Genomic DNA, 24,086 nt, shown 5'->3' on the forward strand with positions numbered 1-24,086 from the left:
TCCTATTGACATCCTCCCAATAAACGGCCAGTCTGTGACTAAGGAAATAACTCCAACCAATGAAGATAGGTGAGGAAATATCAGTATGGCCAGGAGCCCCAAGGTTGCTATCTAACTGTCCCGACAACATCTGCAGCTTCGGCAGGCACCGCTGGCTGGCGAGGGAGCAGTGCTTGAACCGAAGCTAAGAGGTCTTCAGTGCCTGGCTGCCACTGAGCGCCGTTCCCACTCTTTCTATAGGAACAGAACAGAATCTACCAGCCATGGTGAGTGTCCCTGTGTGCTAGGCAAAAGCTTGGAATTAATTAATCAAGTTCTGGGACAGGATCTCATGTGACCCAAGCTGGCTTCAAATACTCTATACAGCAGAGTGTGACCTTGAACTTCTGGATCCCCAGCACTGGGATTACAGGCTTGGGTTATTGTGCCGGGTTTATGTGGTGCTAAGGGTAGAACCCAGGGCTTTGTGTATGGCAGACAAGCAACTCCCAGTCCCTAACTATATACTATTATTATTACTATTATTATTATTATTATTTTGCCATTCTTCAGATGGAACCTAGGATATGGAAGTCTCAAAGCTTTGAAACATCTTCACTTGTCATGCAGGTGCATGCCTTTAATCCCAGCCCCCAGGAAATAGAGGCAGGCAGATCTCTGCGAGTCCAAGATTTAGCTTGGTCCACAAAGTGAGCTCCAAGACAGGTTACACAGAGAAACCCTGTATCAAACAAACAAAAATCTTTGACTCATTATAGATATGAATTGTAGTGTCTTCCTGCTGGGTTAACATGTTCTGCTCCATAGTTTGGAAATGAAGAGAGGCATGAAAGTCTTTTAATATCTAAGAAAAATAAAGAGTAGGGTAAAATAGTTTCTGTCTCTTCTCCCTTGAGGAGCCTGTACCCACACTTTTGAGCAACCCCCTCTCTCCTGATCCTCATAGTAGGTTTATGTTAAAATTTTATTTTCATAAAATCTCCAACTCTGCTTCATTAAAAAGTATTTTCTGGCTGGGTGGTGTAGCACATGTCTTTAATCCCAGCACTCAGGAGGCAGAAGCAGTTGGATCTCTGTGAATTTGAGGCCAGCCTGGTCTACAGCGTTAGTTCCAGGACAGCCAGGGCTACACAAAGAAACCCTATCTGGAAAAAGAAAAAAAACAACCAAAAACAACAACAACAAAAATATGTTTTCTAATGGACAGGGCTGGAAGGAGTCAAGCTCTGAGAGTTATCCAGACCCTATCTTTTTGCTGCTGTTTAAAGAGCTTATTTTTAATTTTTTGATGGTGTGTATGTGTTAATATGTGAATACAGGTACCCAAAGAGTGCAGAGAGGGTATTGGTTGCCCTGGAACTGGAGTCACAGGAGGTTGTGAGTTGAAGGATGTAGGTGCTGGAAACCAAATTTCAGTCCTCTGCAAGAGTGGTACATACCCTTACCCTCTGAGCTACCTCTCCAGTCCCTGCCAACACCTTTTTTTGTTTGTTTTTTGATGAGCAAAACTTCTGTTAGATGTGAGTGTTATCCCCAAATATTAATTAGATAAATTTTATTTCAATCTTTATTTCTTCTACATTGAAAGAAGATTTCTCTTCTCTGGTGAAGAATTATGCCCAATAATGTGCTATATTTGGAAATTTTTAAATTTTGTTTTTGATATTTTGACTCAGGGCCTTTCCCATGTTGTACAAGTGTTCCTCCTGAGCCTCCTCCCCAATGTCTGTACAGTGCTAAATAAGTAAGGTCTGTTCTAAGTAGATTTGACTACAAAACTAATAAATGATGGGAATAGTCCAAGTCTATGAGTTATGCTTCTATAAGGGTGATATTCTTTATATTTTATAAATTTATTTAGTGGGGGCATATTTTCTGAGCATGTCAGAATGCGGGGATACAAGCATGAGCTACTCTATTTGGTCTTAAAAGGAAAACTAAGGGAGGCAGAAGCAGGCAGATCACTGTGAGTTCAAGGCCAACCTGGTCTACAAAGCAAGTCCAGGTTAACTAAACTCTGTCTTGCAAAACCAAAAAGAAACAACAACGACAACAACAAAATAATAATAAACAAATAAATAAATAAAAAAGAAAGAAAGAAAAAAATAAAAGAAAAACTTAGTTAGAGCAAACTGAGTTTTACATGATTCCCTAATATTAGATCCTTTCCTCTATCCATCCATCTATATCTATAGCTATCTATATAGATGTTTATTTATTTTGGTGTTGGGATTGAACCAGGACCTTATGGATTGAACCAGCATTCTAAACTGACATTCAACTAACATACATCCTTAATTCAAGGTCTATTCAACTCTCCAAGGCCAATGGCTCTCCATATGTCTGCTAAATCTTATATAATCCCATCGCCATAGGGTTTCTTTATATAGTTCTGGTTGTCCTGGAACTCACTCTGTAGACCAGGATGTCCTCAAACTTAAAGAGATCTGCCTGTCAAGTGCGGGGATTAAAGGCGTGGGCCATCATTGTCCAGCTTCTCAAATAATTTTTGTTTAAAGTAAGTGTATTTCAGAGGGGCATGGAATCTCATGTCTATAATCCCAGCAGTGGGCTGGTGGAAGCCGAATAATTTTTGAGTTCCAAGTCATCCTGGGTTACAGTGTGAAACTCTGTCTTAAAACTAAACTAAACTAAAATAAAATAAAATAAAATAAATGTATTTCAAGTATGTATGTAAAATAAATCTATATACAAAACACACACATATGTATGTATTTTTTTCTCTCTCTTTTTTTGTTGTTGTTGGTTTTTTGTTTGTTTTTGTTTTTGTTTTTTGACACTAGGTTTCTCTGTGTAGCTCTGGGTATACTGGAACTTACTATATAGACCAGGTTGGCCTAGAACCTCAGAGATCCACCTGCCTCTGTCTCCAGCATGCTAGGATTAAAGGCATGCACCGTTACTGCTTGGCCTCATTTTTTTATCTTTTATTTTTTGAGATTTAGCTTCACTATCCGGCTCTAGCCTGAAACCAGCTATGTAGCCGCTGCTGGCACTGAAGGTGTGTGCCACCACACCCAGCCTAAAATGTTCTTGATCTGTGGTGACATCTTCCAATATTTCCCGGATGGTTGGCTTTATTCACTCTTGTATTCCTCCCCACAAATAGGCATGTGTTTCAATGCCTGGCCTGTGTGTGTTTACTTTTTTGAGACATGGTCTTGCTATGTAGTCCTGGCTGGCCTCCTTCAGCCTCTGTCTTTTAAGTGTGGAGGTCACAGGCAGGAGTCATTCTGTCTTATTTACAGTTAAAACAAAAATCTACCAGGAGTTTACACAGTTTGAGGAAGCACACAGCTGTGAGGCAGAGGATCTCAAGTTCCAGACTAGCTTGGGGACAAACAAACTCATAAGGATCATGGAACACAGTATGTTGGGAACAGACTTGGGTTCCCCCAATGTGAAAAATCATATTTTTTCAAAACAGTTTGCCAGTAATACCCTGCCTCATCGTTGATTGACTCCTTAGCGTGGTCAAACTTTATTACTTAAAAACCTCTGGCCAGGAGCAGTGGCCATTTCCTTGGACTAGTAGCACTTCCGAGGCTGGATGTAATTCCTTCTTAAGGGGCTGTAGCAGGAGAATTGCCATGAGTTCTATCAGCTGGGACTACACAGTAAGACCCTGTTTTGTTTTGTTTTGCTTAATAAACAACAGCAGAAGATGAAGCACAGCAATGATAGAACCCTCTGAACATTACCCACAGTAACTGTGGCTGCACTCAAATCCTGTGTTTACAAGGAAAATAAATGTTCTATGAGAATATGACATTTCCTTTAAGCTGCGATAGCTTTGCCACCTACTCTTCAAACCTGATCATGCCACCTTGGATGGCATTGTAATCTAGTTTGGAAATCTTCCTCAAGGCTTTGTCTTAAGAGGACAGATCATAAACAATTCCAGTAAATGGTACTAAAAAGGAAACTTCTGGCCACCAGACTTAGAATCATTTGTCTCTGAATAGCTGAGAAAGCTGTTTTTGTTGATTATTTTATTTTATTTTTTGACAGGGTCTCACTATGTAGACTGGATTAGACTCACCCTCACAGAAATCCCCATGCCTCTGCCTCTAGAGTGCTGGGATTAAAGGATGCAGTACCACATTCTGCCGAGACAGCAATATTTTTAAAATTTCACGTTCATCTATTCCTTACTGTGATCTCCAGATACACAGAGTATGTCTGAAGGCTTGAAACTTATCAGACATCTTCATCTGAGAAACATTAGGAACAAGAGAATGTATGTAACAGGACAAAAAACAGTAAATGAGGCAGCCCCGTCTGCGGTCCAGGCGTTTCACCATTGTCCTGTGTGTGGACTTGTGGGGTGCTGAGCGTGCTGTGTTGTAGGGCGAAATGGGAACCGCGATGCCGGAAGTGGAGCACTTCTGATAGTGCTAATTAAGGAATGTGGAACCCTTCCTTTCTGAGTCAGCAGAGAGCTATGTAGAACTCTGCCCTGCTCTCTGCTTACTGCATGGGAGTTTAGAAATAAAACCAGAGTGTTTTGCCACTTAACATGTAAGAAGCAGGAAGGAGGTGCTGTCTGTGTGTGTGTCTGTTTAAATGGTTCCTGGTCTTTGAAAGCCTTCATGGCAGATCGCCCTTTTATCTTCTGATCGTTTTTACAGCATAGGGTCTGATGGCACAGTGCTGTCCCAAAAGAACATCACATGCACTGGCAACAAGCAAGGGTTTTCAGGCACTGGAGTTTCCTAACAAGGAAAACATCTCACTAGGTTGTTAGATCTTCGTCTTAAATTTCTTTTTGGTCAAAGACGTCTTTGATTTCAAAGGTTTTTTACCCGGCAGGTTTATGGAAAATAATTAGAGAAAAACAGGAAGTAGTGAAAAGGTCATTCATATCCCACTATTGAAAAACAACAAAAAAAAGGGCTATTTAGAAGTAGCCCGAACAAATTTGAAGTTTATGTAAATAGAATAGCAAAAATACCAGACTGATTCCACCAAACCCAGTACTCACCTTCATAATTTCAATGTGTTAACCACAACTGTTTCAATTCTCTTACAATTTAGTAAGGTGTTATAAATTCCAATTTACCATGTCACTTTTCTATAGGTTTCTGTATACATCTCTAAGTACATATGGTTTCATATGAATTATTAGAGAATTATGTATATATTATATATTTTACAGATAGTTTGTTGGTATCATTATAATATTTAATCCATACTGAAATTTTCCATAATAAGAAAATACCTTCAATTCTTTTCTGTTCATCACATTTATTTATTTGTGTGTATGTACACACCAGGGAACACATGTGGGTCAAAGGGCAACTTTGGGAGAGAATTTCTTCCTTCTACCTTGTAGGTCCTAGGAATTGAATACAGGCCATCCAGCTTGGCACTCAAAGCTGAGCCTTCTCCCTGGTCTGATCTTTTGTTATGTTATGTTTTGTTTTTTTTGAGAAAGCGTTTCTCTGCGTTACCCTGCCTGTCCTGGAACTAGCTCTGTAGATCATGCCTTTAGACCACCTGCTTCTGCTGGGATTAAAGGCATTCACCTCCACTGCCGCTGATTTCAATTCATGTTTCTTTATTTTGGTTTTTTCTTTGAGATAGTCTTGTTATGGGGCCTAGGCTGCTCCTCTTGCTTCAGTCACTCAATGGTTGGGGGGATTTCATGATTGGACCACCTGCATGGTGGATTTAAATATAATATTTCCATATGTACCAATATTCTACTTCTTTCTTTTTTTTTTTTTTTTTTTTCTTTCTTTTTTTGCTTTGGAAGAAAAAAAGTTATAGGTCTGGAGAGATGGTTTAGTGGTTAAGAGAATTGGTTGTTCTTCCAAAGGACCTGGGTTCAATTCCCAGCATCCACATGGCAGTTCACAAATGTCTGTAATTCTATTTCCAGGGGATCTGACACCCTCATAGAGATAGATATACAGGGAGGCAAGACATCAATGGACATAAAATTAATATATATATATTTTTAGGATTTTGTTTATTTTTTATTGTTTTGTTTTTGAGACAGGGTTTCACTGTATAGCCTTGGCTGTCTTGGAATCACTTTGTAGACCAGGTTGACCTTAGAACTCACAGAGATCCACCTGCCTCTGCCTCCCGGAGTGGAGTGCTGGATTACAGGCATGAGCCACAGAGCCTGGCTTTGATTTGTATTTTTTAAATAGTATGGTTGCATCTTGGATTTTCCATTTGCTACTAAACCTATTTCCCAGTGGACTACTAAAAATTAAAGTTTTAATTCAATTAATTAATTTTTTGAAAAGGTCTCCTGGTCAGGTAGTAGTGGTACACATCTGTAATCCCAGCATTTGAGAGGCAGAGGCAGGTGGATCTCTGAGTTTGAGGCCAGCCTGGTCATCTACAGAATTTCAGGACAGCCACAGAAAAACCTTGTCTAAAAAAAAAAAAAAAAAAAAAAAAATTCTCCTGAGGCTCAGACTGACCTGGAACTTTCTTGTAGCAAAGGATGACATGAAACTCTTGATCCTCCTGCCTCTATATCCCAAGTACTAGGATTACATAAGTTGTGATTTTATTTTATTTTGTTTGTTTGTTTGGGCTGGTTCTGCCTCTGCCTCCCTTGTGCTGAGATTAAAGGCATGTGCCACCATCATGCCTGGCTCTAATTTTATCTTTTATTTATTTCATTTTTATTTATATGTGTGTCTCTCTCTCTATTTGTGCACAAGTGTGCAGGTGCCAGATGAGGCCAGAAGAGCATGGGATCCCTTGTTGTTAGAATTACAGGCAGGTTGTGGGCAGCTGTTAGTGGTTTCAGGATTTGAACTCTGCAATGGCTGCAAGCTTCTCTTCTTACTGGTTGAACTCTTGAGTTCGTGTTTTGAGTTAAAAACGGCTGTGTGCGGGCTGGAGAGATGGCTCAGAGCTTAAGAACACTGGCTGTTTTTTCCCAAGATCCTGAGTTCAATTCCCAGCAACCCCATGGTGGCTCATAACCAATAACCATCTGTAGTAAGATCTGGTGTGCAGGCAGAATGTTGTATAAATAATAAATAAATCTTTAAAAAAATGGCTGTGTGCATTGTGAGGTAATAATCCTTTGACGTAGGGAAGGGTGTTCATTTCCTTCTTCCAGCCATTATGGCTGGGTATTTCTCTCCCAAGAACTGTTCCTCTTTGTGGCCTGTGTTCTTCGGCTCCAGCCCAGGGCTGTTACTGCTGCATCCAGACGTACAAGATCTGTGAGGCCCTTGCCTTGTCTCCCTTCTATATGTACAAATGGACTGTACAATTCACACTTCCATTTACAAAGGCTGAGAGAGGCCCTGGGAAGATGCTTGGAGGGGCCACTTAAATCACTGGGAGGCTGGTTTGTGTTTGTCACGTGGCTGTGCTCTTCTGAAAGCAAATACACACTCTCTGTGGCTATGAAAACACAGGCTCCGAGCGCACTGCCCAACAACCACAGAGTGACTTGGATTAAAAGGGGAAACTGGAGGACTTGTTGAAATGTGGAAATGAAATGGTTTCCACGCCGACCTGGGAGGGGAGATGACCTTGCGGTCCCCAGGCCACTCTGCAGTGTGACCAGGTCTACAACGCACGGTCCCACGCCCTCTCGTTTAATTTTTTTTTCTTTTTTTCTTTTTACAGTGAATATTTTGTTTTCCTATGGCTGAGTTCATGAGGCGACACCGCTGAAAGCTTTGGCAGCCTTCTGGAAGGAGGCTTCCTCTCCAACCCCACTGGGCTGGGCAGTAGGGGATTAAACAGGAGCCGTTCAGCCAAATTCTATTTTGTTTTCTTGGGGACACACTGTTTTTGTTTGTGGACTTCCAATCACGGTTGCTTATTTTGTTCCCAGCACTCTTGTTTCCTTTAAGAAATACATCTCCTGGTTACGAGCTCTTGTAGAAAATTTCAGCTCTGTTGGTTTGGAGGTTTACGGCTGTGTTCCCCTCCCCCCGCCCCTTTGAGGAAGAGAAAGAAAACTCTTTGGGTGTTATGTTTATGTAAGGGAGCGGGGAGCGCGATGATAAGGACATACCAGGGTAGTTCTTTCTCTTTTCTTCTTTAATTCTTTGACATTTTCCTACATACATAGCATTCCTGGTTCTCAAAAGCCCAGTCTGAATTTTAATTGCCTTTTCTTAGGCGTGCCGTGGTGATGCACACCATCAAGCCCAGCACTGCAGAGGCAGAGGCAGAGGCAGGTGGATCTGAGTTCGAGGAGTCTGGTCTAACAGTGCAGGAAAGTTGGTCCAACTATCACGTGTTTTGACCCTTCCATGATGTCAAAGAAACTCCTTCTAGGACGTACACAAAACTCAGTCTCTTAAAATATTTCTCAAGAGGACACCCTAGCTTGGTCTTTGTAAAAGTATGTCAACAACTTAAAAAAGAAAAAAAATCCTCAGAGGAGCAGAGGGATTAAATCAGAAGGCTCTTTGGGAACAGGGAAAGGAGAGATTCTTGGCTTTTTTATTCTCCGGTTGCTACTGCAGGCTCCATCTTGAGTTTTCAGGCCAGGCTGAGGATGTGGCATAGGGGCGAGAGCGCTTGCCTAGCATTTATAAGGTCCTGGGTTCAACCTCTCCCACCCCTCAAATAAAAAACAAACAAACAAATAAATAAAAGAGCCAAAATAGAGAAGCCTGGCACCTCAGCACCTAGAGAATGGAGCCAAAGATCGGGAATTCAAAGCCAGTCTCAGTTACATACTGATGTGGAGGCCAGCCTGGGCTAAATAAGACTCTGCCTCAAACAAACAACCACCAGAGGTGTCCAGTGATGGGTTGTTCACATCCTCAGGGGGACCCGTTATTTCTATTGTTCCAACAAACAGCAAAGGCCAAGATGGAGTTCCGGAAGTACATGAGGGCTAGTCTGCTCATTTCCGGTTGCCTAGCCCCAGTAGGTGCTTGTGTAGGTCCCATCCTAACCTCGCTTTTAGGGTAGGCCCAAGTCCTTACAAGTCGATTGGTTGCATCTTTGCTGGCCCCGCCCTCCCGTTGGTATTTAAGGCTGAGCTGGCCCCTTTCTGGATCTGTAAAACTTGGAGGAGGTCGCGAGTGCGGGCCTGAGGATTGCTCCATGAGGATTGCCCACGTTAAGCTACGTGCTTCAGGTAATTCCACCTGCGTTGTTCGTACCAGTCGGTGTACGTCTGTGGGTATATACCCAGGTGATGGTGGGAGTCTGTGGCCTTGGTCATTGGTATTTTGTGTCATTTTGAGTACAGGGGTGTTGAACCCAAGGCTTGCCACCAGCCCTGTGCTCATTTTGTATTTTAAGACAAGCTATTATAAAAATTTAAAGAAAAAAAGAAAAAAAAAAGGCAGGATATTCTGTAAGAGTTGATCTTGAACTGTGGCCCAGGCAGGCGTTGGATTTGTAGTCATCCTGTCTTTGGCTGGGATTACAGGTCCATAACCACCACTCCAAGAATCAGTGGTCTTTATGGAGTAGTGTGACTCTATGGGGCGCTTGCAGTGCGCCGAAAACCCCCAATGCAGAGTCTGAGTGTCTCCAAGGACCCTTTCCTCCATCTGTAAAATGGAAGCAACAGAGGAAGAGAGACTTACCTCTAAGTGGTGAAGGTTGGCATGTGGGCAGTGAGATCTTGGTTTGGACCTCAAAAATTTAAGTCAGTCAAGGGCATACCATGGTGTTCTAATAGGGGTGACCCCGTACTTTTTTTTAATTTTTAATTTTTGCTTCAAAGAGTATTTTGTCTGGCCTGGAAGACCCATTCAGGAAGACCCAAATCCATGACAAATGCTGTTGCTCAGATGACACGCCACAGGGCTTCATCCCAGCCAGAGAACTCAAATAGGAGAAGTTAGTAAATCAGAGTTTGGTCATCTTGGATCGCCTATTTTCTCTTTCTGTTGGGGGCTGTTTATTAATTATTTATTTATTTTGAGATTAGCTTTCAGTAGCTCAGACAGCCCTTGAACTTCTGATCTCCTGCCCTTCGTAGTGCTTCTGGCATTTTAGGCATTGATGGGATACATGGCTGGCTGGCTTCCTTCCTTCCTTTCTTCCTCCCCACCTCTCCCTCCCTCTCTCCCTTTCTTTCTAAGCAGAGGGAATATAGACTTTATTAAAACAGAGAGAAAGGACTCACAGAGCAGTTGAGGTTCCAGAGATGAATACTTTTTTTTTTTCGTGGAGTTCACTTGCTGTGTAGACGAAGGTGACCATGAGCTCCTGAACCCCCTGCCTCTACTTTCCAAGTGCAGGAATTACAGGTGTATGTCACCTTGCCTGCCTGTAAGAGGATTTACATACATGAGTTAATCAGAGAATTAATCCTGTAGCCCAGGGAAGTGAGAAGCTTTCCACCCATCCGAATCTGGGATTTCAGGTGTGCCAAAGCCACTATGTGGAGTTAATACTGGCACAGAGCATGGTCCCAGTACTTGTTTTCGTGTGTTTCCTATGTGCCTGGCCTGGAACTCACAGCTGCCTGCCTGGGCTGCTGGGATTAAAGGCGTGTGCCAACACAACCTACCCTTTTTTTCTTTTTCTTCTTCTTTTCTAGTTAGCTATCTTTGTCATTGTTGTTGTAAAAGTGACCCGAAAGTTGGACGCACTTATATATCTAAGTGGTTGCTGCAGAGATGGTCTATATTACTCTCTGAGGAAATGATTCACTTAATAACTGAGACAGTTTGCTACTCTGCTTATACCATGGCCAGAAGGCTCCAGGCAGCCGATATACATTGCCCTCGGTCAGTTTTTCAACTGGTTTCCACATCATACTACTCGTTTCATTATCATTTTGTCCCTAAACCTGGAATTATCTAACTTCCGTTATCTTCAAATCTGTACAGAAAGAAAGATAGTTAGAAAGAAAGAAAGGAAAAAAAAAAGAAAGGAAGAAAAGCTGTGTAGGCATTTCACCTGTTCCTAGAGGTCCTCTCCAAACTCCACCTCCTTCAGAACTTTTCCCCTTGATTCAGAGCTTTCCTGGCAGCTTGGCCCTGTGTATTAACCTTACCTGACTAGAAGGCAGGTCCTTGAAGGGGAGATCTGTTTCCTCCTTGTTGTGGAAGGTAGGATCTCAACATTTTGATCTTTTATTTAATTATACTAATATGCCCCTGAATTTTCCATCCATGTATGCACGTTCTTTTCACTATAAATATTTAAGCTAAAGTATTCAATCCTAGCACCAGGGAGGCAAAGGCAAGTGGGTCTCATTGAGTGTTAATCTGTGTTGAAGCCCTTTCTGTAGCCTAGGATGACCTTGAACTTCTGATCTAGTCTCCACCTCGAGAGTTTAGGCATTTTGGATGTGCCCTACCTCACCTGATTTTTAAAATTTATTTGGATCTGCTCTGAGTTTAAACTTTCTGATGCTACATTTCAAGGAAGGAATGTTGGTCTTTTGTGTTTAGCTTATGTCATGCAATTATATGTTTACAGGCCACTGATTTTATTGCATTATTGTGAAGGTGTCAGATCCCTTGTTACAGACAGTTGTGAGCTCTCATGTGGGTTCTGGGAATTGAACCTGGGTCCTTTGGAAGAGCAGACAGTGCTCCTAACTACCGAGCCATCTCTCCAGCTCCAACTAATTTTTAATTATATAGAGAAATTATATCTTACATATAAAAAGGCTTGAAAACATTTACCCCCAAACTGTTTTGATTTTTCTGTCCTGTCTTGTTCAAGATTTAGTAACTTTTGTAGTGGCCTTACCTGATATTCAAGCATTTGAAAGAGTATATCGCATGATCTTGAGGTTTTCTTTTGTTTCGGAAGGGGCACCTGTGTACATACGTATACACATCTAGCTGTTTTTTTTTTTTCTAGATTATTGTGTTAATTCTTGTCTTGGTGATCTAGCCGCATGAGAACTCTCTTTTTATTGAATATAAGTATTTATTGAATATAAACTGCTGTTTATATTCTGAAATTTGGCTGTTCAAAGTTTCTAGATTTTCCCTGCTCTAATGAAGCTTCAGACATCCTTGTGTTTGCCTCTCTTACACCTAAGTGATCGCCTCTTCCGGGTAGATGCTGTGTTTATGCACCGCTCTGCTTATTTGTGTTTAAGCTTGAGGAACATCTGCTTCTGTTAAAGTAGAAGCTTCAGGAGGGCAGCACTCTTGATTGGTCTTAGTCTCACCCTGTAATTACCACGTGGCTTAGTCGCTTGGGAGAAAGGAATGGACTGTAAATATTTACTGAGTGAATCAGGCTGAAAGGTTGGCTGGGGCCACAGTATGGTTTTGCATCCTGGTGTCCAGAGAGTGAACTGAGTCACGTTCTGGTGAAAAAGGAGATTTTCATAAAGGAAAGAAGTCCTGTGGTTATTGCTCGGTCAGGGGGAAGTTGGGGTCGGGAGAGTGAGAACAAGGTGACATAGATAGGAATCAAGGATAATGTGAATAAGGAAAGGGACCCTGGGAGAGATGTGGCCTGGAATCACAAGATTACTAAGAATCTTTGAGGGGCAAGGGGAAGGAGGTGTAGGGGAAAGTTGGCACCTACCTTGGGAATTTGTATTTTAGATTTTGTGGAGATAGGGTCTCATGTAGCCCAGGTTGTTCCTTAAGTTGCTGTGTAGCTAAGGCTAGCCTTGAACTCTGGACTCCTGCCTCCAGCTCTCTGTGCTAACATAGGCCTGGGCTGCCAGGTCCAGATTTTGTTTCTGTCTTTCTGCATAGCTCAGGCCAGCCATCAGTCCTCTCTGTAGCTTGGGTCAGGCTGGTTTCAAATTTGCAATCCTTCTGTCTCAGCTTCCTGAGCATTGGGCTTACAGGCCTGCACCACAACACACCATTTCTAGGAGATTGACTATTGAGATAGTGTCTCAAGGGGTCAAGGCTGTTTTGAACACTTGATCTTCCTGCCTCTATCCTCCAAGAGCTGGGATAAAACGGACAAATGACACCATGTCTGTCAGGAATATTTATTTATTGTTCTTTTGAAAAAAAAATTACATTTCTTTAGTGTGTGTTTATATAAGAGCACATGTAAGTGGCATGGCACCCACATGGAGGTCAGAGGACAACCTTTGGGAGTAGGTTCTCCCCTTTCACCATGGTGGTTCTGGGGATCTAACTCAGGTCATAGTCTGGTTTGGTAACAAGTGCTTTGACATCACCCAGGCTATTTTTTTGTTTGTTTTGCTTGCTTTTTTTTTTTTCTTTCTTCTTTTTAATGAGGTGAGAGTTATCCCAGGAACTCAATGTGTAGACCAGGCTGGTCTTAAACCTGTGCTGATCCTCCTGGCTCTGGTTCCCACATCCACAGGCCATGATGAGAGGCAGTTCCCCCCCCCCCCCCCCCCCGCTGAGTATTTACCTTTTAGAAACTTTAATTGCCTTCTCACTCTGTGGAGCAAGCCCATTATTTTACGACCTTTCCTACCACTTTCAGACACTCTACCATCTCTTGAGGAATAGAGACAGGGACAGAACGGCTGTATTGAAGGCCCTGGCCGGCTGTATTGAAGGCCCTGGCCGCAGTCATGACTTCCTTCTTGTGGACAAAGTGTAATATTGCTGGTCAAGGACAGGAGAAGGGAAGGTGGTGGACCAGAGCTCAATGTGGTGGAACATCCAGGAAATAAGGTGTCAAATATGTTTTAGGCAGGGCATGATAGTGTGCCTTTAATCCAGCACTTGGGAGGCAGTCAGGAGGATCAGAGCAGAGTCCAGCCCTGGTCCATGTAGGATTTCCAGGACAGCCAAAGGCTAGATGGTGAGACTCTCGAACTCTTAAAAAAAAAACAAAAAACAAAGTTTAGACACTGGAGCTAACAAAACAAAGAGTCATTTACTCCAAGAAAGTTACATTATTAAATTCCACAGTTGTGAAGTAATTGATAGAGAATAAAAATCTATACTAAAACTTTTTTTTTTCCAGACAGTGTCTAGCTCTATTATGTAGCTCTGGTTGTCCCAGAGCTCACTATATAGTTTATGCATGTATACTTGGTGTACATGCTTGGAACCTAACTCCAGGCCTGTAGATTAACAGCCTGTAGATTCTTTGTTTGTTTGAGTGTTTGAGACAAGGTTTCTCTGTGTAGCCCAGACTATCCTGAAACTCACTCTGTAGACCAGGCTGGCCTCAAACTCAGATTTTTTTTTTCTTCTAAACTACTGTAAATATAACAATGTCTGTAGTCTTTGGATGATCTAGCACCTGGTCTTACCAGTCTCTGTTGTTGATTTATTTTCATTCTAAGAGACTTTGGTGAATTGAGACAAGGCTCTGATATCACCAGGCTTGCATAATGAACCAGCTGGAGATGGAAGTATGTGCAGTCAGGCAGGGTGGCTCTGGAAATTTGGGGACCTTGGACTGAAGCTTCCAGCTGAAAGTACACTGTGGGAGAGGCCTGGGTAGAGCTTTGATTGGCATGCACCAGCCTTTAGCACGGGGATATTTTTTTTTTAACTATTGGAATGGGGGAGATGACCTGAACAGGAAAGGGGTACCAGGGGCATGAGAGACTAGTATAGAGGGTTGAGGGGAATCAGCAGGGTGTGGGGGCTAAACTACAAATTAAGCTCTATCTAGAAGAAGAGAATTAACCTTTGACATCCCACTGCAAGCAAACTCAACTCCCCAGGCCATGGGCTTCTTAACTCACTAATACGTTTATTATTATTATTATTTGTTCTCACTTTTTTTTTTTCCAATTAATTTTGAGGTAGTAGTGCTTGACCTTAAACCTCTGGTCTTTCTGAGTCTACCGTTCAAATGCTAGGACTATAGGCAAGAACCTCCATGCCTGATACAAGACCCTGGGCTTTGTGCCCCTGACTGGCTTAAAGCCCCAGCACCAATTTATATGTTTTTACTCTTTATTTATTGTTTGTGTGTCTAATGAGGCAGCATCTGTTGCTCAGTAGCATTGGCTGGTAGGGGATTCCTTTTTCTCCTGGCTTAACACCCCTCAATTCTGTGATTACAGAGGTAGACCACCACATCTGGCCATAATGACCACTGCCTGATTTCTGGGAAGGGAGTTTCTCCTTCTCTCCAGTTTCCTTCTGTCTGTCTAAGGAGATAAGCCCAGAATGGACAAGAACTCATTGTTTTGCCTTCCATGCTGCCTCCTGTGGTCACAGCCAGCTCAGGCTACCCAGAAGCCTGGGCCAGTAGGGAGGGTTTGCTCAGTCTCAGGAATCCCTAGAGTCCTGGAGAAATGTGTTATTTCTGCAGGTAATCTCAGTAATTGCATGGCCATTATATTCCTTTTTTCTTTCTTTCTTTCTTTTTTTTTTTTTTGAAACAGGGTTTCTCTGTGTAGCCTTGGCTGTCCTATTGTAGACCAGGCTGGCCTCAAACTCACAGAGATCCACCCTGAGTGGCTGCGATTAAAGTCCTGCCACCACACCCAGCTCACCATTATATTTCTTATCATGCTCATCTTCCTTAACGACAGTTGCTTTTCTTTTTGCAGTACTGGGGATGGAATCGAAGGCCTCTTGTGTGCAACGGAAGTGTTTGTCTTTTGAGTTTTATTCCCAGCCCTGTTTTACTTTGAGACAGGGTCTCCTGCTGCCTCAGCCTCTTAAGTGTTTAGGAATTTGGGCATCTAGCGTCATGATTAGTTTACTTTGTTACTGTTTTTGAGACAGCATCTAATGGGGCCCTGGCTAGTTTAGAACCAATATGTAACCCAGGTCAGCCTTAAACTCTTGATCCTCCTGCCTCTACCACTTGAATGCTGAGATTACAGGTTTGAACTATCACACTGTTAATTGATTGAGACAGGGTCTCACTTATAAACCATGGTAGCCTCACACAGAGATCGACCTGCCTTTTCCTCCTTACAGGCTTGTGCCTTCACATCCTTTATTTATTTATTTTTTTTAATTTTGGAGGCAGGGTCTCAGGTTGCCCTGTCTAGTCTTGAATTTCTGCCTCAGCCCTCTGAGCAGCTGGAGTTAACTGCCCTGAGCAATCAGGCTAGGCTTGCCACACCCTTTTCTAGGTAAGGAAATTGAACCTGAATGGAGACTAAATAATAGTTTGGGATTATTCAGCTCTTAAGTGGTGGAGCCCAAGGATTTGAGCCCCGATGAAGGGAGAGGCTGTGCCTGTCTAGGCTACCGTGTCGGATCCCTTAGAAGAGAAGGGAAAGTAGGTGTTTTGTTTTTGTGTTTTTGTTTGTGGAGAGTAAGAAGCAATGGTGGCAGGAGCAGGACATGTGGAAAGCTCTGGTCTAGGAAGAGCACTGCTGATATGTGTAGGATTTGAAGTGAGGATCCTGCCAAGACGTGAGGCCACAAGATGGTGGCCAGACCCCTAGGCTAGCCAGGCCAGCTAAGGAAGCTGTTCTCTTTTGCTCAAGGCAATAGGAAGCCACTGAGCTGGGTGGTGTCAGGCTCTGCTCTCTACTGTGAAGGGTGTTCTTTGTTATGGATGGAGAAAGCATGAAGGCAAAGCTAGACAGAAGCTGAGAAGCATGTACATGGTCACTGGGTGTGACTGGAGCAGAAAATGGAGTGTGCCCTCCATCAGGCTGGGGTTAGAGATACACATAAGTAGACATAGTTGAGGTTCAAAATATTTTTGAGGTGCTTGGGATTGAACCTGGGGCTCTGTGCCTGATTGCTGAGCCACTCAGCTATATCCCCAGCTCCAAAATTGGAAATACAGGATTTGCTGATAGAAATGTGCATATAAACTTTAATAGAGTTGTTTGTGGGGAAGAAAATTTATTGATTGTAATGCAAGGTGGCACCAGACTTGCAGAATACTCGTATGGTTTTAAGTGATGATAATTAAATATGTATCATAGAATTATAGGTTATTATTATTCTTGGTTTTGGTTTTTTTGAGACAAGGTTTCTTTGTGCGGCCTTGGCTGTCCTGGACTTGCTTTGTAGATCAGCTGGCCTCAAACTCACAGAGCTCCATCTGCCTCTGCCTCCCCGAGGGCTAAGCTTAACAGGTGTGCACACTACGCCTGGCTAATTCTTAAAAATTTTTTTTAAAAAGTTCATTTATCTTTATTTTATGTGCATTGGTGTTTTGCCTTCAAGCATGTCTATGTGAGAGTGTCAGATCTTGGAATTACGGATAGTTATGAGCTGCCATGTAGTTGCTGGGATTTGAATCTCTATCCTCTGGAAGAGCAGTCAGTGCCCTTTACTGCTGAGCCTTCTCTCCTGCCCTTAATTATAGATTATTAATATTATTAATATAATACCTATTAAGTGGTTCTTTGAGATAGGGTCTCTACACAGCTCTGGATGGCCTATAACTCATTTTGTAGACTAGGCTGCCCCCTAAGTCACAGAGATCTGCCTGTTTCTGTCACTAGAGCCTTGAAATTAAGGGTTTGTACTGCCACACCCTGTGATTATTGTTATTTTGAGAAAAGGCCGGGCTCAAACTCACTGTTTGGCTGAGAACAACTTCCAGCTTTTGAGCCTTCTCTTTCCGCCTCTCCAGTGCTGGCATTATAACATGTGTCGCCATGCCCTTGTTCATAGTTGTGCTGGAGACAGAAGCCAGGGTTCCCTGCACACAAGGCAGCCCTCTGCCACCTGAACGGGGTCCCCTCCTGTTTTTGTTTCTTCTGAGACAAGATCTCATGTAGTCACACTAGCCTCGAATGCCTTCATCTTCTTGCCTCCAGACTGTTTTGGTTTCAGTGTGTGAACAAAAAACCGATTCTCTCCATTGAGATGGTGGCCATGATTGGATTTCAATGATTGTTACTTTTCTCTGTCTTCCCTTGCCCCACTGGGAAACCTGTTGAGTCCAAGAAATTTTGAGAGAAGCTTCTCTAGGAATGTTGTACGCCTCAGTCTTTAAGGCAGTTTCCACGAATACTTTGAGAGAAGGCAGCCTTGGGAAACAGCAATATTAGGGGAAGACTGCAGTTGTGTTTGTAAAAGAGGTAAACAAACTAGAGGAAAAGGACAGATGTGCTTAGATCAAATGGTGTTCTTAACCCAATCAAGGGTGATCTAGTCAATCAAGTCAGATTATATCTCAACCTATTTAAATTGAGCTTTACGCTTAGCCCCTCCCTTCTTGGTTTGCTTGTAAAAACCAGCAATCACATCTCCTGCTGTATTGTTCCGGGCCAGGTGGACTGGCAGGCTCCTAAGATTTCCCGGTTCCAGCACCGCCTTCCCTCCTGAAAGGTAATTTCTGCCATCTACTTCTCTCTTACCTTACCGGGTATTTGAAAACGGATGGCTTCCGTGGGGTTGAAATTTAGGAAGGGAAGATGGAGTGCCCCCCTCGGCTTTGTTTTGTTACCTCTCCTTAATTTAGTGCTTTCAGTCTTGGGAAGAGGGCTGCCCCCCGCCTCCCTCTCAAATGTCCTTTGTAGTTTGTAAATGCAGGTTCCGACTAACTTTTTCTGTTTCCTGCTGGTTGCAGTTTTTCTGGTTTTCCTGCCCTGCACACTGAGTCCTTTTGAGCGTCTGTGCCGTTTGTGCTGCAGCTCCAGGGAGTTCGTTTCCAAGTTGTTTCTCTGTAATCTGTTCCACAGTGAAATAAATACTTAGGAAAGATTATGTTTCATCTGCACTTCTAATTAGGACTTCGTCTCAAGAAGATAATTCCTGTAGATAGTATATACAGCAAACCAGGCTTACTCTTGTTTTTGTTAGATTTTTCGAATACAGGCAGGGTCTGGATAGAAAATCAGATGTTAGTTTAAGGAAGAGGCCTGCTAGCACTAAAATGAAATCAGAGATAATGGTGTGTGATTTTATAAGCGCACTTTGGGAAATGTGTCTTGGGGCAGGCGGGCGGGGTCTGGGGGAGTGTTTGGAAACTGAAAAAGAAGAGACGTGGCTGAGGTTCGTCCGGTTCAGGAGGAGGTGGATTGGGGCCTGGATTAGGCTACACGTGCAGATGCCAGGAGCGGGGACGGATAGCCGGGTCCCACTCTGCGTGTCTGCGTTCTTCAGCACCTGATTCCTTTAGAAGTATCGCAGCCTGGGAAGTGAGTGATGGCGAAGCAGGGTTCCGCGTGGGCGGGGCCAAGGCCGTGGAGACCAACGTTCGATTTTTCAGTTTCCACTTAGCCCAGGAGTGGGGAGTTCTTAGCTGCTTATTACGAAACCAAACGTCCCTCGTGTTCTCCTGTGACTTTCCGACTTTTAATTGTGTCTAACGACCCACGCTTCCCAAATCAGCGCGGGGCACGAGCCTCTGCATTCTAAGGCAGGAATTCCGATCCTTCCATGTCCCTTGGAAAACACGGTGTGTGTTTGCAAGCTCAGCCGTCAGTGGCAGAATTTTGCAACGATTTCCCAGTTTTGTTGGCACATCTCCAGGAGGGAAGGTTCTTTGTAATTCTTTACTTCAGACATCAGGATTTCATTCAAATCTCTTAGCAGATAGAGCAGGGAAGGCAATTCTCTTTCAATTTTAAAAGCGACAACATAGTAAGTTGCTCCCCCCTTTATTTGTGGTGGGGGGAGGAAGGGGAGGAGAAACAGTAACAGACCATCTGATGCCAAAATGGCTTAACAGAGTGGTGGCTTTGTGAGGGCATGGAGGAAAACACCCCCCCTCCCCTTTCTTCCTTTGCTCTGAAAATAACTCAGTAGCTACAAGGTCTGAGAGCCCGAGTCTCATTGTTCTTAGCCAAATGATGATTTGTCAAAATATTTGACTGTTTCCCCATTGCTCCTGAGAAGTTTGGACTTTCCTTTATTCTCCGTCTCCACGCTGGGATTTTTAACTCTCAGCTATTGTGTTTACAGTATCAAGGCTTCGGAGTGCAAAGGTTATCCATTAACACGAAGACTGAGGCTTCACCTCCAGCCTCGTTACTTGGTCATAGTTTTCTTTGTTTTGTATCAAAGCTGTGTCTTCCCCCCACCCCCAGTGGTTTTTGGGACAAAGTTAAGTGAAGTCTCCTGCGTCTGAATGTTTGCTGAGCCGTTGTGTTCTGATCGTGAATATTTATAAGGCTTTAGCCAGTACTTTAGAGAGAGATATTAATCTGTGGTGAGAAAAGGAACCCTAGTACTAAAAATGATCAATATCTTATGTGCTTGAATGAGAATCAGGACTGGCTTAAGGTTCCTACTTCCAGCAATGCTAATTAATTGTAAGTAATTGATTCACTTCCTTTGAAAAAAAAAAAAAAAGACTAACGAGACCATATGTGGGTTGGTAGTTATATGTAAAACGACAGCAAAAACATTCTACAAGGCAGATTCTTGCCCCTTGCTAAGCTGTCTTCTTGAATTCTTCTTCCTATTTATTAAGGACTGCGTTGCTTACCAGTTCCGGTTGGTTCCCCCCCACCCCTTTGATTTAGGAAATGGGTATGAATGCTTTTCTTGATGCTTTTCCACTTTCTGACACACGGAGGGCCAGCTTGAAAAAGAAACAAACAAGTTGGCCGTTCGGTGTGAAGCAATAGATCTATTTTACATTTGAATTCATTTGCATTTTAGAGCAGAAAAATTATTGGAAGTGATTGTGGCCGCCATAGTTCTTCTCTGGGGCTTGCTTAAAGAACACGGGGCATGAGTCTCAGGCCTTTGGAGTCCCAACCTTTTCCTGCTTTTTCTTTCATCTTTAATATGAGTCAGGAACAAAACAGGGAAGAGCTTTAAATGAGTTCAGCATAAAGGGATGTGTGTGTGTGTGTTTTTGTTGTTGTTTTTGTTTTGACCCCACTTTTAAGCTTAGTTTCACCCAAGTGAATTTCTATGCAAAGTAAGTAGATTCGTGGTACCAAGTCCAAATTTAGACATGAAACTATAATGGAAACACAAGCTCAGGGTCTTAAGGAAAAAAGGCAATTAGCTTTATAAAAGATACTAATTTAGAGAAATTTAATCCTTGTAGGTCCCGGATCTTCTTTACGTTGACTCTCTGAAAAGTGTTTACCTTCAGAACACCGCTATCTCATAAGCTCCTGGAAGCCTGTGGCAAGGTTGGTTGCCTTTTTTTTTTTTTTTTTTTTTTTGTTCGTGATTCTAGGCGACCCGGGAGTTGGGCAACCGGTCCCTCCCTCCCTCCCCTCTCCGGGCGCACCTTGCAAGGGAGGGGGAGGCAGCGAGGGAGGACTGGCTGTGCGCCTGCGCGCAACGCTCGTAGCCCCCACCCCTTCCAGAATACCTGTCACTGGAACCGCCCGGGCGCGAGCGCGCCACGTTAAGCCGGATGGCGGGAGGCGGCGCGGGGCGCGCGTGCGCGGGAGCCCACGGGGTGGGAGTGGGGTGCGCGCGCTGCTCTGCGGGGCTCGCGCCCCGGGGGCCCGTGGGGGGCGTGGCCGGCAGCTGTGGGCGGGTCGGGGCTGCGCTTGCGCACAGGCGCGGGCGCCGAGGGGGCGTGCCCAGCGCGGCCGGGGGCGTGGCGTCGGGCGGCGCGGCCGTGGGGAGGGCGCAACAGCTGCTGCGAGCACTTTCTGCCCCAACAGTCCCCCCGCCGGACGCCGGCCGCCCGCGCAGGGACCCCGCGCCTGCACTGTCCCCGCGCGGACGAGTAGGGGGCGCCCGCGCCGCTCCCTCGCCCCGCGCCGGAGGTGAGCCCGGCCCCCCGGAGCCGCTGTGGGGGTGGGGGTCCCGGCGCCCGCGGCCGTGGGAGGCGGGCATGGCGCTGCCCCGTCCCGGTCCCGGCGCCGTCGGGGCAGCGGCAGACGCACAAAGGCCGCGCCGCCCCCGCCGCCCGTTCAGCCCACGGCTGGGCGGTGCAGCCGTACGGCCGCAGGTAAAGGGGCGCCGGGGCCGCGTCCCCACGGCCGTGGCCACGCGTGGGGCTGGGAGGGACGGCTGAGACAATGGCCCGCCCGGCGCGGCGTGGCCGTCGGGGGGTCCGCGCCTCTGCCTGAGCTGCGTCCTGCCAGCCAGAGGAGGTGTTCGGTTTCACGCCCAAACTTAGAACGCCCCGCAAACTCCCGTGGGAAGTTCGTGCGAGGCGGCGGGAGGCGGAACCGCACACGGGAGGGCGCGGCCCCGTGCGCCTCAGTTTAGCCCTGACGCGAGCGGGCGCACAGGGAAGGGCGCCCCCCGCCCCAGACCCTCGGAGCACGGGAAGCGCATTCTTGGGCGGGGAGGGTGGGGGTGGGGACAGCAGGCGGGGATTTTTCCCGAAAGGTTTGCTTCCTGAAGTGAGCCGAAATCCCGGGGGGGGGTCCGTTTCTGGGATCCCTAGTGGGGGCCGGTCCGCACTCCCCCAGAAGAAACTTTTCAAGTTGTTATTGTTTGGGGCGGGAGCGGGGGAAGGTGGTCGTTCCCAGCCGGAAGGCTTGTGTGTCCTGTGAGCCTTAGTTTCTCTTTCTGAGAAACAGGCATTCCTGAGCACGCGTTGGTTAAGGGGCGCCAGCCTGGGGTCCCGGGGCTGTAGGGCACCATGTGTACCACTGGAGCCCGTGGCCAGTTTCCTGGTTTGGGATGAGTTGGAGCCATTAAGCTGTATGTTTGAAAGAGGCCTAGATCTGATTTAGTTCAGGTTGATTCAATTATGTCTTCCTCGCTTTTGAGTTGGTTGAATAACTTGACATGAGATTAAGGCCAACAAAAGAGGCAGGGTAGCCACAGCTGCTGGCCATGCCTGGCGACTAGGTGGGGCCTCAGGGGGCCTTTCACCTCTCCTTGTAAGTGAAGGACGTCCAGAGTGTTCTTGGCTACTTCTCCCAAAGCGATCAACTGCTTTGGTTGGTACCAAATCAGATTTCAGATGCTAAGTTTTTGTTTCGAGAAGGATGAGTTAACAGGTCTAGTTAAAAAATTCTTCTGTAGTGACAAGTGCAGAGAACCAACCTAATTGCTTTCTGTTCGAAAAACGAATCCATCAACCACTAGTTTGTGCTTAATGTGCCGAGAACTTTTAAGGTGTGTCCTTAATGGTAGATGACTTTTTCCTCCTCCCTCTCGGGAAGTCTTATTTATTTCAGATACTGTTTTTTTTCAAACTTCTGGAGTCTGGTGGTGTATTTTTGCTTTTCAGTTATTTTGATTTTAACTTTGAATCTGATGATTTTATTGAGACTCACACCCTTGAGCCCCCTCCCCCCATGCTGCTAGTTTTCCAGTTATGTAAGTATAAAATCCAAGAGGCAGTGTGACCTCTGAAGATTCAGTTGTGAATAGTTAGAAGAGGGTTAGTCATCCCTGGGAATTATTTGGCTCTTTAGGCTCTACCATGGTCCGCACACAGGAGGAGGAAGCGGGAAGGACCAGCTGGTGAAAGTTTCCAGCCCCTTTTATCCTCTCAACACCTCCTCCCACTTTGTAGTCCCTCTCCTCTTTTTCAGTGTGATAACTCATGAGACTGAAGTTTAGTAAGTGTCTTGGCTTTGTATTATCCCCTTTCACTTCTTTCTTTAAAAAGGAACTAAGATACCACTTAGAAAAAATTTCCTCTTTATGCTGAAGGATCTATTTTAATAATAGCGCTCTCTCTCTCTTCCCCCAGGTGGTAGGGGAGGTAGAAGGGGAGAAAGTTCTGACTCTGGCTTCTTGGAGGGGGGTGGGTGGGGGGGGGTGTTACATTCTCTTTGTAAGTCTCCCATTTTTGGCATAGAAACTTGTGGGTGGATAGAAGCCCCTAATCCTTTTCCAGTGGGCTTGCTTTGGAGGAAATCTGAAAATAAGACTTAATCATCAAGTCTCTTATAAACTGATGAAATAATTAAGGCATACAATGGCCCTGGGTGACTCAGTCTCTGTCTCCTGGCAGATACGTGCTAATCACCTTTTCTTCTCCCTTAACGTCGCCTTCGTATGAGCTGCTGTGCCACAGCGGGGCTGCCACCCCCAGCCCAGGAGCCTCTCATTCTGAGCTGCCTGATTACAGCCTCGGGGGCTCCCACTTTATCAAGAATATCAAATGACATTCTTTTTTTCCCACTTGTTCCAAACATGATACTGGTTGACAAGAACTTTGGAGTAGTTTTAATGACCCTTGACTGCCTAAAACACAGGACTTCATAAAAGATCTGCTATCTGGCTGCTGTGAAAACAAGAAAACAAATGACTGGGGCCTTAAAAGTACTGTATAGGAAGCCATGTTTCCAAGCAGTCAGAAAATAATTATTTTGAGATTGTTCATCTCGTATGTGCTGTGTGGCTTGCATTGTGAATTTTGAGGTCACTGGCAATAATTTGTTTTAAATGGCTGGTTCCTGATTTCCCATTTCA

At 44.6% G+C, this 24,086-nt stretch overlaps 1 protein-coding gene across 5 annotated transcripts in view; it reads left to right on the forward strand.

Annotated features, from left to right (window-relative positions):
- Positions 1-224: 224 nt before the first annotated feature.
- The window catches only part of Znf217 (zinc finger protein 217), a 44,339-nt gene continuing 20,477 nt past the window's right edge, over positions 225-24,086 (forward strand). The window contains exons 1-2 of one of the 5 annotated variants that reach the window (XM_060382778.1): positions 225-266; positions 20,791-20,878. The gene's annotated coding sequence lies outside the window, so the exon portion shown is untranslated. Of the gene's footprint in view, positions 267-18,031; positions 18,114-20,790; positions 20,879-21,324; positions 21,470-21,503; positions 21,655-24,086 lie in introns of those variants that run through there. The other 4 variants (XM_021631244.2, XM_021631251.2, XM_021631242.2 and 1 more) reach the window with 4 other exon arrangements.

The sequence above is a fragment of the Meriones unguiculatus genome, chromosome 4, assembly GCF_030254825.1.
Source record: "Meriones unguiculatus strain TT.TT164.6M chromosome 4, Bangor_MerUng_6.1, whole genome shotgun sequence".
In the NCBI taxonomy this organism is placed as follows: Eukaryota; Metazoa; Chordata; class Mammalia; order Rodentia; family Muridae; genus Meriones; species Meriones unguiculatus.